The following is a 16684-nucleotide window of genomic DNA, read 5'->3' as shown; positions in this document are numbered from 1 at the left end:
ATATTTGAAAATCTTACGTCTCATAAGAGGCTTATATCTATAACATACAAAGAACTTACACAACTCAATAATAAAAAGATATATAATCCAATTAAAAATAGGTAAAGAATCCAAATAGAAATTTCTTCCAAAAAGATATAAAATAACCAATAAAAATATGAAAAGATGCTTGACAACATTAAATATCAGGGAAATGTAACACAAAAACCACAATAGGGATCACTTCACAATCACTAAGATGACTAGAATCAAAAAGATAATAGCAAGTATTTATGAGGACGTGAAGAAATCAGAACTCTCAAAAACTGCTGTTGGAAATGTAAAATGGGCCACATACTTTAGAAAACAATCTGGCATCACATCAAATGGTTAAACATGGAGTTACCATATGAACCAGCAATTCTACTCCCAGATATATACCCAAGTGAAATGAAAACTTATATCTACACAAAAACTTGTACTCAATTGTTTATAGTAGCATTATTTATAATAGCCTAGAAGTGAAAGCAATTTATATGTTTGTCAACTGATGAATGGATAAGGAAAATGTGGTATATTTTCCACATGGAAATTATTATTCAGTCACAAGAAGGAATGAAGTATGATACATGCTACAAAATGGATGGACCCTATTTCCAGAATGGATGGAAATATTATGCCTAATGAAAGAAACCAGTCACAAAATAATAGTAAATGATTCCATTTATATGAAATGATTCCATTTATATAAATGATTCCATTTATATGCCCAGAACAGGAAAATCTGTAGAGCCAGAAATAGCTTAGTGGTGGCTTAAGAGTAAGGGAGGTGGGAAAAAGGGAATGTTAGTTGTGGGTATGAGGTTTCTTTTTGAGGTGATGAAAATCTAAAATTAACTATAGTGATGCTTGCATATATCTGTGAATATACTAAAAGCAACGACTGTATACTTTACATTGGCAAATTGTATAGTATATGAACTATATAGCAATAAAACTGTTAAAAAAGAATGAGTTGATGGGATAGGTTAGCCAATCCCCTTCCAATATAAACCATAGGCTAGATTTGCTCACTGCTTTCATATCTGGATGAAAGCACTATTTTCCCCAGGAAGCGTCCCCATTATCATACATCTTTTGAGGTCAAGAGTAACAAAAGAGAAAATGCAGGTATAACAGACAGGAATACAGAGGTGGGCAGGGAAAGAAAGACCCATTCTTTCCTTATATTTATGCCATCGATTACATAATTTGTAGGGAAAAAGCTTACAAAATCCTGAATAAATTGACTTGAAAAGAGAAAAATAAATAAGAAATGAAGAGACCAGCACATAGATGGTATAATTTTGCACAAACCTTTCCAAATACATCAAATTTCAAAAACTAATATTTCACCAATTAGGCATACATAAAAATGTATGCAGATTCAGTATCTCCACACAACAAGAGCTCAATACATGTTTGCTTCCTTGCTGACGGAATGAACGAATGAGCGGGAGATGGGCAGCAGAGCATTTGTAAGGAGAACACTTCTACCAGTTTAGTGGAGTGCATGGCACTACCTAGCATACAGTTGGCCTACGACAGGTATGTATTTTCCTCTTCACCCTTCCTCCCCTTCAACATGCCTCACCTGAATTCTTCATCATCATAGACTTATATTATAGTTGCTGGATAGAATATAAAAAAATATGAGAAGACAATGACAGTTTTCTTGAAATACTTGCTAACATTCCTTCAGAAACCATCAAGCAGATTTTGCGTAGTGGACATTTTAGTTGAAGAGACCACCTAGTGTAACTCCCACATTTTGATTGTGTTTAAATTCAGAGAATCTAAATAGGTGTACTCTCAACATGTTTTTGAAACAGACCATAATATTTTTTTTCTATTATTTTTAGTATATCCATATAATCACAATAATTTTTACATATTTCTTGAATATAACACACTAAGAAATACATTATGAAATAATAGCTTTTACTAAGGCAATTCTGAATGTGCACATAATGTGCTTATCGACTAGTGTCATTATGAGCTTATTATTATAGGTAAACATTTATTGATAATTTTCTAGAGTCGGTTGGGATGGATGTATCTTGTGAGCAGGAACTAGATGTTTCAAAGGAAGGTGATGCTGATAATTCTGAATTAGACAAGTTTAGTTCACAAATGTCAAAGGTGCCACAACTCCCCTATGCCATGCTCATAACACAACTTTTAATTGATCACTTTTCCTTCTGAGCCAGGGCATAATATATCAGCAGGACAGGCAGCCACTACTAAGTATTTGCAACAGAAACAAAGATGAAAACTATTTGCCATTCCTAATGTAGAAAATATTCTATTATCTTTTTGACTGGGAACATCTCTCATCTAAGAAATATAGATTAGGTTTATAACAAATAGTGTTATAGACTTGACCAGTCCTTTGGCATTTATTCTGAATATTCATAAGTAATGCAATTTCAAAAAGATAATGTGGACCCTATAGTCAATCTGCTTAGGATTTGGCCAAATTCTGAAAAAGCAAGAAGCCAGGCAAAAGAGCCTATCAAACACAACCTGCTTTTTGGCAATTATTGTAGATTGATTCAGTTTCAAAATTTGTTTAAAACATATATTTTACCATGATCTCAATGCTGTGTTGGGTATTTCAGATTCAACTGTGAACAAAAACATTGTATTTGCTTTCTAGATATTTACATTCTAATTATCACGAAGAAGATTTAAGTTTATGCACGTTTTATGCTCGTCCTTTCCCCTCATAATTAGTTTTTTATTTTCCATTAAACTTTGGTAAAATTCTTGTTGAACATTCCAGTCTGTTTCAGTCTTGATAAGAAAAAATAGAGAGATATTTGTTACTATAATTGGATCAATATCTCAATGTCCTCAGCACACTCCTGAGACCTAGTGATGGTCTCCCAAATTAAATCAAAGAATCCCAGGGGTTAAAACTCAGGGCAGTGTGAACACTTAACAATGTCTGCTCCTTCTCAGGGGAAGGATGATATCTATATCATTCATCATGGGCAAAGGTTATCTAAAATGCCTCAGTGCCTAGAAACTCCTCTGCAGACAATGCAAAATGCTAATTTCTATTTTATCTACTCAGGACTAGTGATAAGGCTGTCATAACAAAGAAGTTATTAAAATTCAACAACATGACTTTGAGAGATAGTGATTTGATACTGAATTTATTTCCTGAAAGTAAGGGAATTATAAACGTGAATATAGAAAGTGTAGCTAAAACAAAACGTAAAGTGTTTAAATGCTAAAATGCAAGGCCATCACAGAAAAATGATAACCTAAATCTTAAGGAGAAATGTATTCCTATGTTTTAGAAGTTAGGACACCATGTCTTGATATACATCAACAATTTTGGCATAAATAACAATAATTTTAATTCAGTTATTCATAGTGACTATAAAGTATATGGTTCAGAAAGTTTAATGATTTTAACACAGTAGGGTACAATTCAATACAATTTCTCTTTACTTGCATTCTCCCTAAATATATCTGAGAAGATTAGCTTCCTGAAACACTATTTCTTTAGTACTGAAAATGATGATAAATTTCCTAATCTCTGACTGTAAATTCTTTCTCCCAGATAATCCCAAACTACTTCATTGTCCTTATTTTTTCTTCTCATACCTACAGCATTAGCTAAGAACAACATACCCTTTGTCATGTTTCACTATTTGGTTTATTGTTGATTTAATAAACTCTTGCTAAAAATTGTGCTAAATGATAATGTCTCAGAGATGGATGGTTTTCTTCTCTGGACCAATACAGGAGACAAATATGTAAACAAATACTAAAACCTAATGTTGGAAATTATACCACAGAACTATTAAATACATATCAGCCTGAGAGACAAGAGAAGGTTATAACATTCACTGCATCACGGAAGACTTCAAAGACCTGACAAAGTCTTAAGTAAGGATAAGAAGCATATCAGGTCAAAGAGGTGTGTGTGTGTGTGTGTGTGAGAGAGAGAGAGAGAGAGAGAGAGAGAGAGAGAGAGAGAGAGAGAGAGAGAGAGAGAGAGAGAGAGAGAGAGAGAGAGAGAGAGAGAGAGAGAGAAATGGCAGTGGCAGGGAGGGGGTTGGTGGCAGGATGAGAAAAGTGACACGGAACATTCTGAGTAGAAGAAGAGCATGTTTGAAGACAATATTTCTCAATGACTGAAACTCAGAGATTTCATTATAGAGTAAGTGCTAAAGTTAAAATTAAATATAACACTTAGGTACTGGAGTGAGAGGAATAGACAGGGCTATGGGGGCATGGACTAGCAGAGGCATTATCTCCAAACTGTATGCCAAAATTTGGGTGAGTAGGGGGAGTGACACCCACACAGAAACCTACTTCTGTGATTTGTACCACCATTCACCCAGATCTCCATGCTAGCAACCAGGTACCAAAATATCCTTCTTAGATTATTTCAAAAGCATTTGAAATGGTCTTCTTGACCCCACTTTGGCTTACCAAGTTCTCACCTCAACAGTCTAAAAATGAAAATTTCATCATAGTTACACATAGTAGTGAATGCCCAATTTCATAAGTTAAAAAGGACTTTTAAGATGTGGCCCTCTTGACTCTTTCAGACTCATCTCTGCTGGTATCTCCCACATAACCCAAGCTCCTGCTCCATACCAATATTCTTTCAGTTCCTTAAACATGCCATGCCCTGTCTTACCTCCAAGTCTTAACTCTGCCTGGAACCAGTACTTTTGAATAGAATGCAAGGATCCTTTCTTGTCTAGCTAGTACTCATTCTTTAGTTTTGTATTTAGATATTATTTCTTCTGTAAAGGAGGTCCTGATTCCCCAATTCAAATCAGTGCCTCTTCCAGTGCTTATACCACAACACCTCTAAATTCTATCTAATGAACTGAACTGACCCAATGAGACTAGAGTCTCTTCAAAGCAGATACTGCTTCTGTATTTGTTCTCTCTTCTAATTCTAGGTACCAACACAGTATTTGTCCTACAAGAGAGGCTTAATAAATATTCATTAAATAATAGATAAATGTTAGGCAGTGGCATCAAAGTTGTATTATTAAATTTAAAACTCCAATATAAATATTAAATAAAAACTTCCAATATTCATAAAAATTAAATTCCCATTTACATTTTGACTCATAAAAAAAAGTCACTATATGACTTGGGATCATCATAGATTAATGCAAGTTCCATTAAGAAATCACTGTTATTTTATTATAATAACATTAACAATTAAAGCAATCATAATATATATTTAGGGTAAACATCTGGGATCATTTTTTCCTAATATAGGCATTCTTTAATTATGCTTATGAAACTTATAAGAAACACTTTAGAAGTAAATATTATCCCCATTTTTCAAAAATAGTGGTGCCAGGAAAACTTGTTCATGCTCATTTTCTGTGTCCTTGCATAATATTTTTGCAGGAGGTGCAGACTTGATTTTATTTTACATTTTGCTTTTGGCATTTACTCAACAACTTAGTTCCCTACTCTACCCTTTATATGAGATTCTTAAGGAAAAGCATTAAAGTATATGATTTTGGCTTTTATTAATATTTTCCAGTGCTCTGAAATTCTTTCATGAAAGTATGCTGCCCATAGAATATCTTTATTATTGCATGTGTTTTATTAACAGTATATTGATCTAATTGCCTCGCTCAATGGATTGGTCTTTTTTAGGGCAGAGAATGTGTTTCATTCATCTTTGCATCCTCAATACCCCTCATAATATTTGGCACATACTAGGCCCTCAATAAATACTTGTACAATAGGTGAAATAAAGTTTACCTAATCACCTTTGCAAATGCAGCACTCTGATTATCCTGAAAATCTTAGTGAATTAGAAAAGCATACAATTTGGCTTTCTAAAATGTAAATGGAGTCACATCTTCCCTACTGCTGAAAAATACTTTTTCTGTTCCTTTTTCACTGTAAAAGTCCAAACCCTTCGATATGCATATGAGACCCTCTTGATTGGCCCCTGCCTCATCTCTGGTCTCTCATCACTGCCTCGTCTCCGGTCCTGAGTATAACCCAACACCTATGACTCCCATACATAGTTCACACATTTCCATGTTTCAGGAGGACTGGATGGGCATCATTTGCTCAACCCATGACAATTTTTCTTTCATTTATAGTTACAGCATCCATAATGATAGCTTCTTTTAAATTTGTCCTGGGTCAACAATAAACATTTTACAAATTTTTTAAATTTTATTTTCATCACATTTACTATATCCCTCTATATCCCTAGCATTTTATGCAGGCTTAGCACATAGTAAAGAGAAAATATATGTTGATAATTACATAAAGAATCCTTTGCAATAAAGATTATTTCCTCATGTTATGGGTGAGTAAATTGAGTTAAAGAAAGATTAAGTAACTGTTTAAGCCAATACACTTTAGTCAATTGTATAAATCCAAATCACCTTTCTTTCTTTTTCTCGATGGAAATTATTTTTCTTTTAAAACCCAGGTAAGGTGTCTTATTTTCAGTTAAATCTTTCCTGACCACCCCATATTCATACTCCCATTCCTGCTCTCAATAAAAGAGCACTCTCTTACATGTGTGGCTAAATTTCAATATTACTTTATTACAATTATCAGACTATTATGTCATAACATGTTTAATGTCTCCCCATTTTTTTATGCCCCTGGAATGGGAACCTAAGCCTTTTTCCTTTAGGCTTTTTCAGTCCTTAGTACATAATCGGTGTACAATGTATTTGCTGAATTCAGTTGAAAAGTCAAGGTTAAGACACTGTGCTAAAATATTAACTTATACTTCATTTTTATAACCATACAGCTACTCTAACCAAATATAATTTAAACAGCCATATAAATCTGATGAATCCTTTTACTACACATGTTTTTTTTTCCCCGAGGAAACCATATATTGATTCATACCTCAGTGCTTTGAGTTACAGCTTTTGTTCTCACCACTCAACTGGAACTGCCCCCCCCTCCTGCCCAGAAGGCCTCCAGGGACACTCAATTCAATGGCTCCTTTCAGTTTTTCATCTACTCCATCTCCTCCTACATCCTTTGAAATGAACCATCGCCACTTTTCCTTGTGCTTTAGGACTGGATATACCAAGATTTTTGTGTTTTCTGGCTCTTTGTTTGCTTCATCTTTACTCCTCTCATCACTGTTTTCACTTTTTTTTTTTTTAATCCAATAGAGAAAGGCTCAGGTCTCCTGCCCTTAGACATTGGCACTTCTGAGTTTTGGGCCTTCAAACTCAGACTGGGACATACAGCATTGGTTCCCCTGGTTCTCAAGCCTTCAAGCTTGGACTGGACCTACATATACCACTAGATTTCCTGAGCTTTCAACTAGCAGACAGCAGATCATGGGACTTCTAAGCATCCATAGTTTTGTGGGGTAGTCTCTCATAATATCTCTCTTTCTACACATTTGTCTCTATACATATATCCTATTGATTCTGTTTCTCAGGAAATTTCTGAATAATATGGAAGATTAATGCCAGGAATAATATTTTAACTAGTTAAAATATGGAAATAAACATGACAGTTTAATAGTTTAATTTTGTCTTTTAAATATTTGTCTCAAACACCAAAATGTAATGAATAAAAATGCTTAATATTTCATGTAAAGTTTGTACCTTGTGATTTGAGAATTACAACACAAGACACAAATATCTCTTTTATCAGCCAGCTATAATGTGATCCTCCTCAATCACCACATTGGAAATTCATTTCATTTGAGTCACTGTTTTTGGTGAAATATTCAAATGGGAATTTCTGCACCAAAGAGGTAAAACTGTATACATGTTACGTAGAATAGGACAGATTCATATTCCAGATTAAGGCCAAACTCAACTGCTATAATTGAGAGTTCAGGGAAGCCAAGTGGCCACATGAAGAAGTGGCCGGTAGGAAAAAGTGAATGGGATAAAATTGATGGGACATAGTCTCATGTCACTGCATTTTGTTCAGCAAACATTTAACAGACAGCAAGCCTCATGCATGTAAATCACTTCACTGTGTGACAATATAACCACCACTCTACCATCTTGTCCTCATTTCTCATGCATCTTTACCTCTAGATGTTCAGAAGAGTGTTTTATCCCCTGGCTAGGGTGGTGATCAGGATAGATGGTATGAAGGAAGTTAACATTTTAATTAGATAGATTTCAACAGGGTCTAGGAAGATCTTAACAAACAGAGCTTTCAAGATATCCTAAGATCTACTTGATGAGTGCATGTTATTCATAAAAATAGGTCCTAGAATGAATGTCTATAAAATACCTCTGAGAACATATTATATATTCTAGAATCCTGGATACTAAGTGCAACTGAAAGGAAATAATAAAGGAAGAAGGGACAGAGGGAAGAAAAAAAGGAAACTAGTATTTATTAGCTTAAATAAATCAACATGCTTCTTCAAGTTGCCGGTCTCAGTAAGTAATTTGTAGGATACTAAAAACAGGTATTAAACTTCCAAATAAATATTCATAAATTGATGACATTTTTGGAAGATTCAGCTGAGCCCTAAATTCCTGAGACAATAACTACTATAGCAATTCCATTTATTGTGCATTTATATGAAAAATGCACAATAAGATCGCACAATAAGATTAAACTGGTCAGTAAGATTAAATAAGAAGGTGAGAGGCTTATTTAATCTTACTTAATCTTCACAATTGTCTATAAATTGAGTATTATTATCTCCATTTTACTGATGAAATATCCAGGCTGAAAAGATAAAGAGACTTGCTCAAAATCACAGAGCTGATTAGTACGGCTTCCTACTCAGGAAACAATAACTAAGAAGCATAAAGTAGTAGCTGGGTCTCAACATGACATTTGCTATTGCTCACTTTTAGGCCCTACACCATGATATCTTGACTTATATTGCAATGGTTAAAATATGGGCCAAATTATTTGGGGTTTAAATCCAAATTACAGCAGTTCTTATCACAACCATATTTGTAACTTCTTTGAATCTTAGTTTTCCCATTTGTAAAAATTAGAAAACTAGCAGAGCCTAATTCCATTATATTATTGTGAGAATCATGAGTTTGTTATAAAAATAATGCCTGGCACATGCTAAGAGCTCAATTGATGTTATGTTGCATTATTATTCCTTGGGACCAAGTTTATGACTTAGCTATTTTTTAACTCTGTCATCTGAGTTATCCTCTTGACCTCAACCAAGCCTAAGAACTCCATTTCAAAAGTGTAAAAAAAGCATACAAATAATGAAGCTACAGATAATTGGTCAATTTTCTTTGTTTTGTATTTTGGTCCAAAATATACCTTATAACTAACCAGATTACTTATAAATGTATGGCATCAATGGATGGAGGGCCAGTTGGGATTTTGCACTGACCCATATGAGCTCTTATATGTTTAAAAAGGAACTCAAAATGCATATTTCACTATATGTACAGAATTAAAATCAACTTCACCTTGCATATTTCAGCGTATAAATTATAGAAGCTGCCTACCTTTTTCATTCTCCTGAGATAACAAATGTGAAATGAACAAACATGGACTGGACCATGCATAGTAGGCATGCATAAATAATGGCTCTGTCCTCCCTATTCCTATGATAACATATAGACAATATAAACATATATAATGGTAAGCATGGCAGCTTAATAACTCCAAAGGACACTAATCTGGGCCCCTTGAGTGGGTCTCAATTTCTTCATCTGTAAAATGAAGTGGTTCCTGACTTTTAAAATTACATTATTTTATAATGTAGTTGATTTTACAATCCCTAAGTAAGGTAGGTGTTTTTTCATAAAAGCATTATACACTTTTAAATTTATATTGCAAATATGATAGACTCTACAAAAGCAATTAATTATACCATTATATGTCATTCTTGCATATTTTTCGATTTTTAGAAAAATCTACTAAGGACAAGAAAAAATGATTCCAGTAATGAGTAGAACTGAAGTCTATGTTATTTTTAACGATGGAATATACTATTTGTATATGTGCAAATTTATACATATCAGTCCATATACATATATATGTAATGTCTATATATATAAAATATGAAGATGCTATTTTAAATTGGTAGTTAATAAAACGTAAGTTTTAAATTTACCCTAAGGCTTTTTAAAGACCTACTCTAATTCAATTATGCATTTGTTTACATTTATTAACTAAAGCAATGAATGTGTTCTGGGCAGACATGCTTAATTTTCCAGTAGAAGCATTCGGTATACTATTTTCATTTTGTAAAATAATTCATATAAAAACAAAATAAAACAAATATTTGCATAAGAAATGCCACTATGCAAGTATTGACCATTTATCAAGGAACTATCCACTTACTGTATTACACACTATGCCTCTCTGGTTAGCTTGTCTGTCACAGTTACCACATGGTCCATAGAAATGACTAGTCTCACACAGCTACAGCCAGAGTGGATGTAGTGAAAAATACATATATGGGCTGCAGAGTCAGGTGACCTGGTTTCAATATAAGGTTTTATCACTTAATTAATTGCTTAAATAATGTCAGTTGAATCACTTACCATCCATCAGATTTTATTTCCTATTGTTTAAGTGAAGCTGATAATTATATTTGTTCTTACCACATTGAGTTGGTTTGATTTATGAATATGAAAGTTTTACATAATATTCATTACTAGAGTTGATAGAGCGTCACAATATCAGAACTAATATACCCTTTCTCTGTGCCTATTAGTTGCTTTTATACCCTCTACTACCTATATAATCAAACACCTAACTCTGCCCATTTAACTTTGTAAATATTTCTTAAACCTATTCTTTCTTCTCCATTCCTACTATCACCTCACTAAGGCCCTCATTCTGTTAGCAGCCTTCTCCCTTCTTCTGACACTTAAATCATCTTGTAACAAAAATGCCAGAATGATCTCCCCTAAAACACAATCTGACCATACTATTTTCCTATCCTACATCCTAAAGTGATTCTTTGTCAACAACAGAGTGAAATCTAAGCTTTAAAAAGGGCATTCAAAGTCTGACAGTCTATCCTACCTCTCCAGACTTAGTCTCATCACTTCCATCCTCAACATTTCTAGTCCTTACCTTAATGCTCTGGTCATCAAATTCCCTCTATTTGGAATTCCCTACTTCTCATTGTCAAGTGGCCCTCTTCTATTTAATCAATAAGAATTGACTCAGGAATCTTCCAAAATATGGTTAGTAGGCCAAGAATACACGTTCACATAAAGGTCAATTTCGATATTATAATACACTCATTGATTTATGTGTCTGTCTTTCTGGCCAAATTGTGAATTCTTAATGACAGAGACTTTTTTCCCCTTTGTCCTTCTAGCTCCCAGGACAATATCTTGCACATATTATACACATTTACTATTGTTGTTTCTACCCTGTATATAAGAACATATACTGTCATTTCTATCCTAAACAATATTTGGACCAAGAGCTTTACAAAACACCTAAAAGCCCAATATCGGGAAAATCTCAAATTGAAGCAATAATGAGCTAGAACATCCACATAACAAAGACTACAATAGTCCTGGATAATATTAGAAAAGTCAGTCCATTGCTCTTAGTTTTTGAATGGCAAAATCATTACAATCATTATATCTTTAAGATATATTTTGAAAAAATGTGCTGCTTCTGTTCATTATATTTAAATAAAATTATATAGCAATTATTAACAGTAATTATGATTAAGATTTTATAAACTTTAATTGAATGGTAATATCCATTTTGATAATAATTTAAAAGAAAGGTTAATTGGAAGAAATGTCACATGGAACACACTGAAGAAAACAATAGTACTATATAAAGTGAAGATTTAGTGATCTGGGGAACTGACCCCAAACCCAAATATGCAGCAACCGTGGTTGCACATTAACTCTCCAGCAATCATCACCCTCCTACCACAGTTATTATGTGAAACAATATTCTTTTAGGAGATTGTTTCAGAATATTTCATCATATTAAGTAAAATGCAACTGGGTTACAAATACTAAAAGAAAAAGATAAAACTAAAATAAAAAAGTCAATGATACAGTTTTTTTTTAAGCTATACATTTCCTGCCATTAGAATTCTATGAGCGTTTCTGTTTTCATTGATTAATAATCATAAACATATCTATACCTGAATCTGTGTCTGATCAGTCTTTTATTTTTTTCTGCATAGCTGGTCCCTTAACACTTCTTCATGAGTCTTTATTTCTAAGTTCTTTGTCATCATTTCTACTCTCTTCTGAGTTCTAATGTTATTAGCTGTTCTTTAAAATGTAGCCATCAGCAAGTAGAAAATAAATATCGCCTAAACTCTTTCTATGCAATATGTTCAGTCTTTAGATTAGTTAGCATGATTCCCCACTAGTCTACTGAGTGAATTTGCGTAATAATAAGCAGTCACTAAATGGCATAGTACAACTCAGCTATTCCTTTTAAGCATTTCTATTCACTATTCAATTTTTAAATGCTTTATAATCATTTTTGTTTGATTTTATTCATAATAACACTGTGAAACAGGTCAACATTAAACTCACAGGAATCTAAGCTTTTCAGAGATTCTATGTAATTAAGCTTTTATGTCCCTACAAGAAATTGATGGTAGCGTCACTTTATAAGGTCGCACAGAAGTGATGAAACATTTCTAAGGACTACAAAGGGAAGTACTGATTGAATGAATTTTAGTATGAAGTTCATCTGATGGCCTTGGGGGGGGGATGTTGATCCAAAGCCTGGAGCACTCTACATATGGATTCAGAATGCAGCAATAATCCCTAAAGCAAAATTACAGACACAGTTTCTTTCACAATCAAAATGATCCACCTTGCTTACCTCGCCTCTATCGAATTTCCCACTAGTTCTACTAACTCTTTGGCCATATGTTTTGAATCCAACTCTTATCATTCACTCTCCTAACCATCATCCTATGTCACTTCATCTAAGGATCACTTAATCATTTACATCAATATTGAAATTCCCTATACTTTGGCTTCTACAATATCTTCTTCTTATCTGGCTGCCTTCATTTTCTTCCTGGGTACTTTTTCCTCCACAAACTCCTTTTATGCCACTTGTTCCTAATGGGCTAGCATTCCAGATGTTGACATATTTTGACTCTCTCCTCACTCTATGATCTCCCGAGATGATCTTACCAACCACAACAGCTTTAAGCAGTACCTTCTGCTCTGAAATCTTTCAAATATCTCTCTATTCAATCTATACCTTTATTCTGTGCTGGCACATATACCCCCAATGCCTATTAAACATATCCAATGGGCATGGCATGGGCACTCTAAACCTTACATGTCAAAACCTGCTTCTTTAAATGTTTATCATTCTGTATCTTGGTAAATGGAATCATCATCCACTCAGGCAACCAAGCCAAAAATCTTGGAGTCATTCTAGAATGTTCTTCTATGCCTTTCTTCCTACATTCAGTAAACCTTTATGTAGTTTTTCAAAATATTCAGAAACTACTATGTACCAGATATTAAGCTAGGTGCTGGGTATACTGTAATAAGCTAGCTAAGCCTTATTTTTACATTCACAGAATGTACATAACAAATGAGATATAGAGAGCTAAAGAGGCCATTCACACTATAGTCTCCATGAAAAGCACACCCAAGGAGTTTGGCAATATACAACCTATGGAAGTTATATAGGTGACCATGCAAATACAATGTCTAAAGAACAAAAGTACCATGTTAAATATATATATATATATTTTTTTTTTACTAAATTTCTATTTTCCATTCCCATTGCCATTTATTTGATTCCAACTGTCATTCTTGTCCTCCTGGAGTGCCACAATAGCTCTTTAATCAATTTTCTGCTTTTTTATTTTTCCCAGTCCTCATTCTATTCACTCACTACAATGTTGCCAGAATGCTCTTTCTAAAATTCCAAGCTGACCACAACCTTACCATATTAAACTCTACCTATTGGACACAATGAAGCCTATTTATACTTCATTCATCCACATATATTCTCTGCTGAGGACATGCTAAGTTCCTTGCAAATCTCCATGCCAGGTATGCTCTCTCATGGCTCTATGGCTCAAAACATGGTTAATCCTCTACCATAAATAATCGTCCCCATCAGAATAACTCTTCCTTGTCCTTCCACACTCATCTCTGGCATCAACCTGTCTATAATAGTGTCCTTAAGAATCACTCTAGTCCCGGGTACCCCACATCTGTTCTCCCATTTCACCCTGCCATATATCCATCATATCAATTATAGAATCAGATTCTAATCACAAATTCATCACTGTTTCCTGCTAGACTATGAACTTTTGAAGGGCAAGGACCCTGCTTTTCTCATTTACATATTTTTCTTGCTATAACAGTACCTTACATGTAGGAATACCTCAGTAAATATTTGGAGAATAAATTAATTGGTGGCAAATACTTTATCTTGCATAAAATGGTGCCAGGCTCTTTCTCAAATGCCATGTTATGAAGCCATAGTTAGCTCAGAATGAACAATCGTTCCCTACCCTTCTATTGTGAAGGGCCTGGAATATAGATGGAAACTATGACTTGGTCATAGTCCTCTTCTGAAAAAAAGAAATGATAATCTTACATTTACTTCAAAGTTCAAGGCTCACTTCCTCTAGGAAGCTTGTTTTGACCATTACTTCAACAGAAATAGAATTTCCTTACTTGAACATCTAATGTTTTAACATAGGAATAAATATTTGTCTGTACTTGCACTAAGAAATTTCTCTAGTCATATGTATCCTCTTTCCCCAAATTATATATATATATATATAGATAGATAGATCTAGACCTAGATATAGATATCTCTCTGTATATACATCTCTCTAGATATATCTATAGAGGTATATCTCTATATGTCTCTTTATATAGATATATATCCAGGACCTTATGGATAAAGACTGTTATTTCTGTCAGTTTTCTGTTATGTACTCCATTGCTGTGAGTGTGCTGGATATTCTTTCTTTATTGCATATATTTAAGATATACAACATGATGTTTTGATATACCTATCCATAGTGAAATAATTAATACAGGTAAGCAATTTAACATATCCATCACCTTCCACATAGTTACCCCACTTTTGTGTGTGGAAAGAACTCCTAAAATCTATTTTCATCAAATGTTCAATATACAGTACAATATTATTAGCTATAGGCCCCCTGTTGTTCATTAGATCTTTATACATGTTTATCCTACATAACTGCTAGGTATTTAATATGCTCTTTTTGAGGAAATGAATCAACATAGTCCCTCTGGATTATGTGCTACCAAAACTTCTCTCACAAATTCAATTATTTTCTATCTTCATTCTATTGATTTGGTCAACATTGTCCATCAGAGCTGACCACTTTCTCCTTGAAAGGTAGACATTGTTTACTTGCCATACACTATACCCTTCAGATTTTTCTTCTACCACTCTGGCTACTTCTTAGTTGCTTCAGGGAACGGCTCTTCCTTCACCAAACCATTAAACATTAAGTGTCTTAGGGGTCTCTGCTTATCCCCTATGACCATTTATCATTTTAACCCTCACAGGCAGCATAAACAATCTGTGCTTTTCATAATGCCATTTTCCTAGAGGAAGAAAAGTCACTCCGTTCCATTTAATGTGGGCAAGAATGTGTTTTAATGAGCATAGTTCCCAGAGTAATATCAAACAAGGGGATAAAGGAAGAGCAAACCATTGAATAATTTTAGAAAAAAATTCCATAGACATATAGCATAAAAAAGACGTTTCATGATTTTTTAAGCTTTATAAGGACAGGGTTATGTGCAGCGCAGGGAAACTTAAGGGTTATTTTGTTCTGTAAAAGGTAACACAGTGATTCAGATCATGTTAGCAAATATAAACACATTTGTGTTTGTTTGATCTGGCTTTAAACCACTGAAGAGGACACGTGTGCATTTACCATGGCGGCCTCCCTCTGGCAGAAGTGCTAAAGTGTCTGCTAATGTCTAGTGACTCGCTCAAAAAAGGATAAAACGACACACTCTCAGGCACGCAAGAAGATTTAAATAGAGCCAATTTAGAAAGCACAGTACCTCAGCGAATTCAGAAATTAATCCAGATTATGACATTTTGCTGTTAGGATCTATGTCAAAAATCCAGTTCTACCACTCCAATTTAGAGGTAGGAGTAGGGGAAGGGAGTCAAAAGGTATATTTCATAAAACTCCTCATGTGTTCCAAAGTATACCTTCAAAAATCAGAGAGTAAAAAATGACCAGCATGTGTTATCTCAAACAAGTAGAAATTTAAGCTGAATTTTTAAAAATAAATCAATTGGGAATGGGAGGGGGTTGTAACATTGTAATATAAAGAATCTAGAAATTTAGATAATATGTATGAAACATGTTTCTGTCTTTTGTATAATATAATTTATGATAAATTACTTCTTCAAGTAGTTATTTAATCCACAAATTTCATCCAGGACTCTAACACCTAACAGTTCTCCAGTGTTCATGAAGGAATTACTTACTGGCTGAAGGTCCCGGGTCACTAAAGCAAACTAGAAAATGTAATTGAGACTTTATTGCTACATACACCTATCCAACCTGGGAGAAACTAGATAGTAGCATTTTAATAGTCCAAAATTGTGTACTGAGGCTGAAATGTTCACATCTGAGCTCAACAAATTCCCAGAGACAGATTCATAAATAGATTGTATAAATGAGAAATATTAAATCAAGTGATTTTGTATATCGAAAAACACCAACTGCTTTGAG

The 16684-nt window shown here is 33.9% G+C and overlaps 1 protein-coding gene across 7 annotated transcripts in view; it reads right to left on the bottom strand.

Moving 5' to 3' along the window:
* Nucleotides 1-16684, bottom strand: part of NOL4 (nucleolar protein 4) — a 347440-nt gene that overhangs the window by 149338 nt on the left and 181418 nt on the right. The gene's annotated exons all lie outside the window — the stretch shown is intronic.

Source organism: Microcebus murinus, chromosome 17 (assembly GCF_040939455.1).
Source record: "Microcebus murinus isolate Inina chromosome 17, M.murinus_Inina_mat1.0, whole genome shotgun sequence".
NCBI lineage: Eukaryota > Metazoa > Chordata > Mammalia > Primates > Cheirogaleidae > Microcebus > Microcebus murinus.
The sequence above is the reverse complement of the archived record's forward strand: the minus strand, read 5'-3'. Positions and strand labels throughout refer to the sequence as shown.